This window comes from Ictalurus furcatus, chromosome 29, assembly GCF_023375685.1.
Source record: "Ictalurus furcatus strain D&B chromosome 29, Billie_1.0, whole genome shotgun sequence".
Taxonomy (NCBI): Eukaryota; Metazoa; Chordata; class Actinopteri; order Siluriformes; family Ictaluridae; genus Ictalurus; species Ictalurus furcatus.
The window spans coordinates 10,458,722-10,472,116 of record NC_071283.1 but is presented as its reverse complement, the minus strand read 5'-3'; the positions used below and the strand labels follow the sequence as shown (position 1 = coordinate 10,472,116).

The following is a 13,395-nucleotide window of genomic DNA, read 5'->3' as shown; positions in this document are numbered from 1 at the left end:
GATTGCATCAATCCAACAGATTATGAATGGGTTATGACACAAGCGCTAGTCTAGTCACCCTTTGAATGAAGTGTTATCAAATTCACATATTCCTCATTTTCATCGTTCTTGTGTATCTCTGCACATTTGGGGGGTTTTCTTTTCTTTCTTTAAATAGTCTCAAATGTGGTTGAATGTGTTCCCCACAGCCTTTAATGCCGGTAACACTCTGAAAGCAATTTTTCCCCCAGTTATAATACATCACCTTGTTACTGCTATTTCACTCTGCCACTCATGTTCAACATCCTTCAGTAATATGATCACTCACTTAACACTGACTGTGGGAGGAGCGGTGTTTATTCCTCTTTTACAGCCCGCCTCTAGGGGATATAATAGATGGGGCTAAACTATGAAACTGAACAAGCCGGTTCATAAGGTTGCCCTTTTTAGCAAGCTCTTTGCCCTGAGACACATTTTTCTTTCTCTGTCTGCCGATCCTGGATTGCATCTTGCTACACAAAAATAAAATCTGCTATGAACCAGCTACCAAGTATGCCATGAAGGGCAAAAATGGAATATATAGACCACTAGGTGTGAGAGATACTGTATACAGATCAAGCCTTTCAATTCTACCTAGGCTATGCCGTCAACCAAAAGTCAGTGACAGAGTAAGATGCATGAGTCATGAAAGCAGTCAGGTGGCTATAGATAACTTTCAGCATGATGCTCCCACCACCGTGCTTCACTCTGTGCTTGGTGTTCTCAGGGTGATGATCATTGTTGAGTTTCCTCACATGCAGCTTTTTTGGCAAGGCAAAAATAATAATACAATTTTGGTCTCACTTGACCAAATCCCCCCCGCCCCCCCAGGCTCCACAGCATAGCTTTTGGCTAACTCACATGGCTTTTTTTCCTTCAAGGGTGTAACATTACTAAATCTGAGGGGGAAAAAAGATCAAGAGGGGTGAGTACGGCACATGATTAAAATGACACCTCAGTATATATAAATAGGTGACACTGGAAGTAAAGAAATTGCCGGTGTGTCTTTACCATACCATGATCCTGCTGAAATGTGCTGGCGGACACATCGCTGGCAGCATGAGAAAATGAGTTACGGGATATAAGTGCTTAAGTAGCGCCATTATTTTGGGTATGATGTCAAAGTGCCAATTTTCGTCGACATTATCACCCACTAATGGATAGATGACAGCCCAACTGCTCGGACCTGAACCCATAAGTATCGCAATCTCCGTTAAATCCCTCGCAATTAGCCTGAGAATACCTTTCACTGGTGACGGATCAATCAGCATGATTGACTAGCAGCTGCGTCGAGGAAAGATTTTCTTCCTACCCCAGCGGTTTTTGTGTGGGCTGCTATTCACAAGTCCAATTGTAAAACATGTCCTTGGACATAGAGTTAGATTAGGTCCTGGTATTTAATGGTATTCTGACCATGTCCTGCAGCCTCTCTGTACACCACGTTATTATTATTATTTATATTTATTTATTTATTTATTTATTTTTTGGGATAATGAAATTCCAAGCACTTCATAGGCTGAAGAAGACACAGTAGCGGACTATGATTGAATATCACTGCTGGAACACATCCTTCTCACTCTAGCAAGGTAATGTTTGGACATTATATTATATTTGAGAAGCCATACTGTTTAGTAAAAATTTAGAATTTACTAGCCATCTAGTAGCTGTTCTCTTTATTGTTTGGTTGTGGATTGGATTAAATTAATTATATTTTATACAAAAATATGGTTGTATGATGGGGGCATGGTGGCTTTGTGATTAGCACCTTTGCCTCGCACCTCCAGGGGAGCGGGGGTTCGAGTTTCCTCGCCAAGTCAAAAGACATGCATTGAAGGCTGATTGGCAGTTCCAAATTGTCCATAGTGTGTGACTGTGCACTGTGATGGGTTGGCACCTTGTCCAAGGTGTCCCCCGTCTCGTGCCTCTAGGTCCCTGGGATAGGCTCGAGGCTCTAATGTGACCCTGTGTAGTATAATCTGTATGGAAAATGGATGGATGGATGGATGGATGGATGATTGTATGCCAGCAAAAAAAATAAAAAATAGCACTGCATGAAAACATGCTTTGAAAAGCAAGAGCTCAACGACATTTTTATTTAATTAATACAAAAACAAATTAGGGCAGGATGGTGGTGCAGCAGCTAATTGCCACATCACAGCTTCAAGGTCCCTGGTTCGATACGTTCCGGATCCATGCTACCCTGAGTATGTTAATGTGGTTACTGAAGATGAATGAATGAGTTTCAAATTATTTAACCTTTAAAAGAGATTTAAAAAAAATAATTACATCCAATCATGTTAATGGAAATAACAATGCATTAAGTCCGTGTTATACAAGTATATAAAGTATATAAATTGTGACACAATACTAATATTATCATATTGTCATATACGTCAGTGAAGTAAAGAAACAAATTTGACAATACTCTGACTTATAATATATACTTATAAAGATATATACTCACTGGCCACTTTAATAGGAACCTTCAAATTGACCCAATTATCCAAATCAGCCAATCATCTAAAAAGACCAGGCAATGTTTTCCAGTTTTTTAACTATACAATTTTGGTTAAAGTGTGCCCATTGTCACTGTCACAGCATCAGCATCCTGTTCTTGGCTGACTGGAGTAGAACTTGATGCTCTCTTCTGCAGTCGTAGCCCATTCATTTCAAAGTTCAATTCATTGTGCATTCTGAGATGCTTTTCAGCTAACCATGGTTGTAAAGCCTGATTATTACCCTAGAGTTACCCTAGATGTCCTGTAAGCTTAAACGAGTCTGTCCATTGTTCTCTGCCCTCTCTCATCAGCAAAGTATTTCAGCTTGCACTGGATGTTTTGTTGTTTTTCGCACCATTCTGTAAAACTATTGTGCAGGAAAATTCCAAGAGCTCGGCAGTTTCTGAACCACCCAAACCAGTTCATTTACATGTTAACTGCTTGTTCTTTTCCAATCAAGAATGGTCAGTAAAACTGGTCTGCTCAGACAAGAGTCAATATAATCAATATCACACTGTAATAACTATGAAGAAAATCAATTGTTGAATGAATTAAAATAGTGATGCACCCCTATCCCAGTGGAAATATAATGATTTGATGCCATGTTCATCATAGTGCTTTCAAACGAGTCCTTATTGTTTCTTGTAATAATTCCGTAAACATGTAGCTCAGTGAGAAAGCTATCCCACACTAATACAAATTCACCCAGACACTGATGTTATAAAATGCATCATAACTTGATGAACGACGCTGGAGCACTGATGGAAAATTCACATTACAGTCACATTACACAACCATTTCGGAGTTCTGTCTCACTGGCTCCTGCTGTTACTCTACCTCATTTTGTCCTTTTTCCTTTCTGATAGTGTAGTCATTTACGCCGTGATTGGTCAAGATTAGGAAGTCCTGTAGATGACACAAAATCATTTTGTTTTCATTTTTTTCCCCCTCTTACAAACTCTATGCGGTCTATTTATATCTCTTCCCAGTTCTAGGCCTGCACTGTGCAGTATTTTACTATGATTACTATGTAGTAACCTAAAAAAATCTAAACATATCTTTACATCTTACATTGGAGATGTTTTAAAGTAAAGAATAAAACACACTAGGGCATGCTGCTATAGGAAAAGAATCAACGATGGTGTGGTGTGATGCATTGCAAGGGAAACTGAGCAGCCAAAGTTGATTATTTTCCAATAACAGCATGTGCGGAAGTGTTTTATTCCACTCAGTTACACTCTTTATTTTAGTAATAAATGTCACGTGGTACTGGTTATCCATTTATAGTTACATTTAATGTTGTCGAACATTTGTGAGACAAGTTTGTTCCTGTTCATACTTACGTTATAGTGTATAGCTGCATTGTTTCCTCATCAGTCTCCCTCTCTACTGAAGTTAATAAGACTAAAGACAAACAACCAACCAACCAAACAAATGCAGCTTGTCATGTTACTGAGAAACCTGAAATGAGCAAAGGTCCTCTGTCCTGAATACTTTCCGATGATAAAAAAAAACAAAAAACATAAAACTTACTGACCGCTACAAGCTCTGACACTGGAGACTCCTTCCATAAATGTTAAATAAAAAAAAATATTCAATAAAATTTTATTAACCCTGTACTGCATGAATCATTACATTTACATCAAAAAAGTTTTTAGGGATTTTTATTACTTGAATTAGTTCAAGTAAATAGTAACATTTAGGGCGTGTAGTTGGTAAATTGTTGCTGTATGGCAAAAATAACACAAACTGTATGAGATTGCAATTCCAATTAATGCATTTTCCAGACTATAAGTTGCAGAGGGTTGTTTTTTGCCACCTAGTAAACATCCATCCATCCATCCATCCATCCATTTTCTATACCGCTTGTGCTTACTGGGTCACAGAGAACCTGGAGCCTATCCCAGGGAGCATGGGGTACAAGGCGGGGTACACCCTGGACAAGGTGCCAATTCATTGCAGGGCACAATCACATACACATTCACAAATCCAATTCATACTCTATGGACACTTTGAGACATGCCAATCAGCCTACCATGCATGTCTTAGGACTGGAGGAGGAAACTGGAGTACCTGAAGGAAACACCTGAAGCACAGGGAGAACATGCAAGCTCTGCACACACAAGGTCGTGGTGGGAATCGAAGCCCCAACCTTGGAGGTGTGAGATCCAAACATGTTTTGGGTGAAGAATCTGTTTGTTTTTTTTGCAATTGTAAAATGTCTGAAATAACATGTTTTTCTTACTCTGAATGTGAAAAATGTAAATATATACTAATATACTATGTAAATATATACTAATATACTATGCCATTATCATATGTTGTTGCCATATGGCAACAATTACATTTGACAGTTTAAGAGAATACAATGTAAATATATAAAATAGTTTAAATGAAAAAAATTAATGTTATCTGATCTCAGATAGTGTTTCATTTTTTCGTTTAAGCAGTTTTGCCTAAATATTAAAAAATGAATCAAATTTGTAGTTTTGTATTGCCTATCAAAATATTGGAGATAAATTTATTTTTTGTCATATGGCAACACCGTGCAGTAAAAGGTAAAAACTATTGTCACTTCTGACCAATCAGGTTCGAGAATTTGACAGTGCTGTGGGATAGATTTAAATACTGACTGTTTTGTATTGACTGTTAAGGTATAAGTTGTGGCTGATGGGACAGTTTGGTTAAAAAAAAATGTCCATCACCACACTCTTCGTTTGTTCCTACAGTATATAATTTGCAATCTCTCAGGCAATCATGTACACTCACACATGAACTTTGAGTCATATGAAATGCTTCCCTTCCCTGATGAAGTGCATGATAGGCTTAATAATTTACTAAGGAGTTGACTCAAGTGTGTTGGAGCAATGAAACGGGTAAAGTGTGCAGAAGAAACAGGATTGAACTGGATCCCGATGCAACAAAGTGACAGACATGACTATCTTTTGGCTGGAGAATCTACGCAGTAATTAACGCCTATTTAATATTGCATATCATATCTGGGAAATATTGAGAGAGAGAGAGAGAGAGAGAGAGAGAGAGAGAGAGAGAGAGAGAGAGAGAGAGAGAGAGAGATCATCATGACTGCTAGGTGGAGCTCTTACACTGCTGCAATATGAGTTTCTCCCAGTCCACCTTGAGCTGTAGTGAGGGGTTGCCAGATTGGCCAAATTGGCTGATTGTGTTCAAGTTCTATTATGAGGACATAGGCTTAAGTGGAAGACAATAGGTAGAGGCTTTAGACTAAAGGAGGCAAGTAATACAGATAAAGAATAAACCTTTTATTCAAGGGAATATGTTACATGTTTATAACACTGCTAACCTATAGCAAACGCAGATGTATATGTGATCATATATAGCCTTATGCTCTATAAAATATCACTGGTGCAATTTGAAGTCATGGCTCTATGCAACTATGAGCAAGAATGGGTCTAGGGTATGACAATGCATAGTGTACATAGTGTATTGCAGTTTGTAAATTGTACTAGTGCTCCATACCTTATCAGGAGTTACCGGTCCTAATAAAAAGTATCAGTATTGGTGCCAAAACTGGTCTAAATCAGTGTATTTAGTGCATTATTTATTTCAATACACGAAATGTATTTCAGTGTATTGAAAATGCTGTGACAAATTTTCCTATTTGACTCATTGACGTATTTGTTGTTTGAATGAAGGTGTGCACATGCATGGTGCCCTGAGTTCCTATTCAGGGTGTGTTACTGCCTCACATTCAATGTTCACAGGATAGGCTCCAGATCCAGCATCAGTCCTGACATGAATGAATGAATGAATGAATGATGTAAATACGGGATGCGAAATGTCTAAAAGGAAATATCCATTGCTTGTTTTATGTGAAGATGTAAGGTATCAGATATCAACCAATTCTCAGAGCTCAAATATTGACATTATATCAAAAATGTTTTTAAAAAATGGAAAGAGGAATTTATTGCCTTTTATACTATCTTATCTTATTGGAGAATTTAGTTCTGGTCAAATATACCTGATTAAGTACTTGAACAAGAGCCACAGTTTGATCAATCTTGGTTGAGTCAATTAAGCGAGGGGGGTATGATAATGATAATGAGTCTTTATTGATCACATATATGTTACAGCACAGTGAAATTCTTTTTTCTTCTTCACATACCCCAGCCTGTCAGGAAGTTGGGGTCAGAGTGCAGGGTCAGCCATGATATGGCACCCCTGGAGCTGAGAGGGTTAAGGGCCTTGCTCAAGGGCCCAACAGTGGCAGCTTGGCAGTTCTGGGGCTTGAACCTCTGACCAGTAACCCAAAGCCTTAACCGTCAAGCCATCACTGCCCCAGTCATCTATGATGAGATGTTGAAAGACCTGAAACACCCGATGAGCCCTGGAACAGCACATACTGATTCGTTTTAGGGCTGAAACGGAATCTCCAGGAACAGAGTTGATGATTGCAGTTGAAAAAGGAAAATCAATACAGGGGAAAAAACACACTATTGCAACATATTTGAAAGCATAAAAATGCCTATGTCACAATAGTGTTTTCTAAATCTCCACAGCCTAAATAAAACTGAATAATAATAAAAAAAATTAAAAACACACAAAAAGCTGTGATATCTGGTGGCACGATGGATTGGTTGACTTTGTGAACACCTGGCAACCCTGCAGCTCAGCCCCGCAGTCCGCTCGCGCTGAGACTACACTGATCTGCGCGTGTTTCCACACAGCCGCGCGCGCACAGACACGAGTTCCTTGGAGCTGCTTTAATCACAGCGTGATTATTATTATTATTCTTTTCTTTAATTTATTTTTTTGTATGCATTCTGAGCTCGAGCAAAGGAAGAAACCTGAGCACACGGACGAAGCCGCTGCTTCTTCATTCAGCCTGCGGGAACGAGAGCGCGATGCGGCCGCGCCGCCGGAGACACGGTGAGCGCCTGTGAGAGAGAGAGAGCGCGCGAGAGAGAGAGAGAGAGAAATGTGCGCGTGAAGCTTTTCACTGGCAGAGGGGGAAAAAAACAAAACAACAACAAGCGGACACTTTTTCGTGCATCTTGTTAACTCGAAAGCTCAGTTTTTTTAAAAAAGCTACCCACTGGACTTGCTCTCGTGCGGCGCTTGGAGACAAACCCGAAGGTGCAGAGACGCGTTCCGGTTTGGTTCAGTTGCACGCGCTCACCTGCGTGCTGCATTTGCGCGCCTCTTCTACAATATATATATATATTATATGCATATTAAAACAACCCCACAATTTCATTTTTAACACATGCACAATTTTTGTTTTGCTAAGACTGAACCTTTCTAATGATTGATTCAACCGTTTATTGATTTCTGCACCCTGATATCTATAAGCTCATAATGCTTCTGATGGCGCGCGCTCTCTCTCTCTCTCTCTAATTAACCACTAATATAATAATAGCAGTAATAAATCCATTCAAAAAGAAACCTTCAAGGAGCAGGAGAAACATCATTGGACAGGCTGAACGGATTATCGCAGTGCAGCCGATCTGAGTGTTTTTTTTTTGTCCAAACGGATCACCAAGAGTCCATCCGTCTGAGCAGGCTATATATTTCTATAGAGAGAGAAATATAAGGTAGGATAACTCGAAAGCTTTGTAAGATTGAAATTGATCAAATGCATTAAAGTGGATTTTTTTTAATGGGTGTTCTGTTTGTACATATGAACCTGATTGGTTATTTAGGAGCAGTACATTTTGCTTATGGAATCAATAAGGGTGAATGATTCCATGTGATGAATGGTAGGAATGCTGATGAGTGTCATGGGAGATGCTATGCAAGTTGCAGTGCTTTACTATAAGCAAGCATGCATGTGAAAGAATCTGGGATGAAATGCTGCATCTGATTTGATTGGCATGTTGGGATTATTGGAGCAAATTTTGGTGACTAAAATCCACGCATCAAGGTGAAACAGGGATGCGTTGTTTTTGTGTGTGTGTGTGTGTGTGTGTGTTTGTTATGCATGACAGAGTGTACGCTGGAGTGCAGCTGCTCCATACATAGAACAGTTACAGACCGAGCCACTTTAACATAGACTCATTCACTGTCATTCTAGAAGCCCCATAAAATGTCTGCAAACTGTATTCAAACAGTCAATCATTCATTCGTTCATCTTTAGTAATTCCTTTATCCTGGCCAGGGTTGATGTGGATGTGGAGCCTATCCCGGGAATATTAAGCATGAGGTGGGAATACGCCAGTCCAAAACCAAAATCAAATCATGCAAAGATTGACTCTGGGATAAAACTCGCACATGATGTACGGTTTGGACTCACACACGGCGTGGTATTAATCAAAGGAGAAGGCGCTGGAATCTCAGATGAGGATTGTGTCAGTGTGGTTCATGTTGTAGAACATGGAAAGAATTACATAAAAGAGACACTCGGAACGATACGTGCCCATGCTGTGGCATTAAATCGTAAATTAGAGCTATGAGATGTGATTAAACATATTAAATTCGGACATAAATAATGGTTCAGGTCCTAACACTTTTGACAATTTGTTAAAAATGTGTGTTGATCCTACAGATGCAAAAGGTTAAGGCATGATATTACAATTTGGTCACATCAATAATGTTTTTTTTTGCGGGGGGGGGGGGGGGGGGGGACGACGACAAACTGCATCTATAAAATATCTCGTCTTAAACCATAACAATAAAATACAAAAACTCGTTTTGTTTCGCTGATTTTATCCACTCACTGAAGAAGGCTTTAAGCTCCTCCCCAAAACGCAATGATGTCATAAATTCCTGGATGTGTTTTTATGATATACATGTCAATTGCCTTTATAAACACTTACTAGAGTAGAAACACATTAAACCAAATTGTATTTTTTTTATCTATCTATCTATCTATCTATGTCTCTCTCTCTCATATATAGATATATATATATAGTTATTATGTTGTTTAAAGATCTTTTTTTTCATTTAGTACTGCCGTTCAGACGAAGATAGTTACATGTATCCCAGAAGACAAAATACTAACAATTTATACCAATCATCCTGTTCAAAAATGTACACCCCTCTGGCTCTTAATGTATCGTGTTGCCTTCTTGAGCATCAGCGGACGTTTGCACCTTTTGTAATAGTCGTGTACGAGTCTCTCGGTTGTCCTCAGTGTGAAAAGATGTATCTCAACATCATATAGCCGCTTTTGGAAAGGGGTCAAATATGCAGAAGATGCTGGAAAAGCAAAGAATGTGCAGGACCTGGAGGACTTTTCTGAAGAACAGTGGGTGGTTTAACTGCTAAGGACAAACAAGGGACTCATGAAGAACTATCACAAAACATAAAAACAGTCGTGGATCATCCAGGTAACGACACACAATATTAAGAATCGAGGGTAGATGAACGTTTGAACAGGCTAATTTTTATAAATAAACAACAACATGGGATTATCACTCTTATTTTGTTAACAGTATTAAGATTTAGCAGATTCTGCAAGGGGTATGCAAACTTTTGGGCACAACTGTGCACACACACGCACACACACACACACACACACACACATATATATATATATATATATATATATATATATATATATATATATATATATATATTACAAAATTGTCCTTCCTCAAAATCACTTTTTTTTTTTGCTCTATATGGAACAAAAAAAACCTCGGTTCCTAAATGACCTGCACTCATGAATCCATTATGTTCGCTCCTATTCCTATTTTAAAGGACATTTACCAAAATGTATTCTTGAAGTAACGTTTTGGATTGTACACTGAAAAATGGCACGAGATATTTTTTTTCTAGAGAGTGAATACTGTTTTCCTGATCAAACAATAACAAGATTATTTTCAGATTTTTCTGTAAAAGTTCTTTCTCTTGACACCAAAACAAATATTTTAATCCGAACATCATCAAAAGACTAGTGTGTTGCATATTTAATTATTATACAAAGCTTCATTTGCATAAACATATTGTAAAAAAAAAAAATCCAGGACAAAAAAATAATACTACATAAAAGGCAAAAAATGATTGTGATATCTGTTGTTTAAAAAAAACAACTATTTACTTGTAATGTCTTGCTTTAATTAAACATTTGGGTCTACCTCTGAGAAGCGAACTGCATTTTAAACCAAAAGATTACAAATGAGCATGTCCACGATCTACTTAACTAAATGAAGTCTTCATGGCATCTTGTGTTTTGGTTCAAAACGCTCATTAAGCACTTCCTACTGTTAAAATTTGTAAAGAGACCTGGCTGATAGCAAAAAAGACATGAATGTGTGTGTATAGGTTTTCTAGCATGTTCCTTGTATTGCTAGTTCTAAACGGGAAAAAAAAGATGAATAGAAGTATTGATTAGGTCAACCATTGTACTAATGATAGCATTTATTCACACCACTTCTATCGCTTAGATGCTTCCTGGGTTTGATGCTGAGCGTGTGTGTGTTCGTGAAGAGAAGTACTTGTGAGATTTCCTTTTTTTTCCCCCTCTAATTGGTTGTCAGTGTGCTTTTTGTGTCCCATGGACTTGGCCGCCATTTCTCAGCCGGTACCAGTTTCCACGCAGTAGACAATAATATCTTTAGGGACGTGTGTGAATGTTCGTGCCCTTAGATTGCATAGAGAGCTGTTGACCTCGGCCCTTCTGCATTGAGTGAATGGCTGTTGGAGTGTTTAGCTGTTAATGCCTCTCTAAATGACCAGAGAACCTCGGCAGTTAACTCGGCAGTTAGCGCAGCATTAACCGAGACCTCATCACAGAGTCCTGGGAAGGAGGTGTGCTGCTTTTTTCGGAACAGCCGTAGAAGAAGAAAGGCAAAGGACTGAGGTGTGCTTGGATGAGTTTAGGAAGCGATACAGTTCCACCGCTCTTCCTGCATAGATGTGACTCAATATGAATGAACAGATAATGTGTTCTAAACAAATACAAATACACAAAGGCTCGCTGGGCATCTGGTTCAGACTAGAGGTGTGCATCAGGACTGGGATCTCACGAGACAACCATTTGAATGAGCAGGAGATTATATGAAGCTCACAGGGCAAGCAAACACATGCATACATTTACAGTGTTCATTTATTCATCCTTATAACTGCCTGGTCAGGGTCGTGGTGGCTTAAATTAGGCTACTATACAGTGTTTGAGGCAGGAACAAACAAAAGTAATAACTGTGCAAGCATACAGCTCTATTTGAGAGCACTTATGAACTTGAGTGATGTAGCAGAGGTTGAGGAACTGTCAGAGCATCAATTCAGGACCATGCTGATAGTGCTGGCATTTCTACCTCTGGGTTTTTCCCAGTGTTCATATTTAATTAATTACAAAATAAAGACTCACTCACCTCGACACAGAGACTGATATTTGGAGCACTAAACAGATATAGATAGTGTCGTTGCGTTACTACATAGTCTACATAGTCACCTGATCTATAGAAACAGCGCTTTGGGAAATTCATTCATAATGACTCTATGCAAATAAACATGCTGTAAATAAACCCTACAATGACCCGAGTATGATTTTTTTTTCTCTCCTCCTAATCAGCCGTGTCATATTTCTTTTTTTCCTGCTTCTCTGCAGTTTTTCATGGGGAAAATTGATCTCCTTGGCTGGCCCTTTGACCCCATCTGGTCACAGATTAAATCAGCGGGCTGCACTAATCAATGATTATTGGGTTGGGGAGGGGTTTTTTCTGCGCTGATGGTGTTTGAAGATCAGGAAGTGTCATACTGTGACCAGTGTGCGATGAACAGATTGTGCTCTATGGATTGACAAGAATGCCTCTCATCCAAAAAACAAACAAACAAAAAAAACAAAACCAACCCTTCTCATACTCTCAGTTTATGTGTGTGTGTGTGTGCGTGTGTCTGTGTGTGTGTGTGTGTCCATGTGCCCGGGTGATATAAGCACTGCATTTTTCTGTCAATCTACCAAATATATGAGCTGATGGTTCTCTTAGTGGAAGGCCTTGCTACAGGGCAGCCGAGATATTGCTTTTTCTTTATCTGTTACATTTTTTGTATTGTTGTCAGCTGAAATTTCGGCCTGCAAACTGCACCTAGTCTCTCTTGCTTTGCCTGACATGTCAGTCAGGGTTGCCAGATTCCTTAGGTACCTAGGCTGAATTTTCAAGGTTTTGCCACGTCTTTAGTGTGTTTACATTCCCCCCCCCCACACCCCCACAATCCTGCCACATGATTTAGCTCTTCTTACATCAGCTGGTGTTTGGTTTCTCTCCTAATGAGGCCGATTTATAACCGTGCAGGTTCATTCGAAGCCCTCAGACAGTGAGCTCTGTGATTCGTTAAGCCCATTCTGACTACTTCCATATGGAACAATGTTACTGGCTTTCATGCTGTTCCTGGTTTTACTCCCGGAAGACCTCTTCATCCATTCAAGTAGATCTTTTACGCCCGTTGGATTTCTAAATGGCGTTACGGGATAAAATGAGGCATGTAGCATTTCCATTAGCTTTGTTGAATTTAGCTGGTCTTAGTACAATTACAGTGGACTTTTAAGATTTTTTATTTGGACACTTGGGGGCACGGTGGTTGAGTGGTTAGCACTTTTGCCTCACACCTCCAGGGATGGGGGTTTGAATCCCGCCTTCGCCCTGTGTGCGTGGAGTTTGCATGTTCTCTGTGTACTTTGGGGGTTTCCTCCGGGTACTCTGGTTTCCTCCTTGGTTTCCAGTGCAAGGACATGCATTGTATTGGCATTTTCAAAATGTCCATAGTGTGTGAATGGGTGTGAATGGCTGTGAGTGTGCATGCGATGTGTTGTCCCTCGCCTTGTGCCCCGAGTAACCCTGGGATAGGTTCCAGGTGACCCTGCGACCCTGTGTAGGACAAGCGTTATGGAAAATGGATGGATGGACTTGTCACACTATATGAGATGATCACAATAAAATCATGATTATACATTGAAGGT

At 39.4% G+C, this 13,395-nt stretch overlaps 1 protein-coding gene across 3 annotated transcripts in view; it reads left to right on the top strand.

Moving 5' to 3' along the window:
* Positions 1-7,185: 7,185 nt before the first annotated feature.
* The window catches only part of LOC128604116 (adhesion G protein-coupled receptor L3-like), a 344,541-nt gene continuing 338,331 nt past the window's right edge, over positions 7,186-13,395 (top strand). For 2 of the 3 annotated variants that reach the window (XM_053618946.1, XM_053618944.1), the window contains exon 1: positions 7,186-8,089. The gene's annotated coding sequence lies outside the window, so the exon portion shown is untranslated. The remainder of the gene's footprint in view (positions 8,090-13,395) is intronic. The other variant, XM_053618945.1, reaches the window with a different exon arrangement.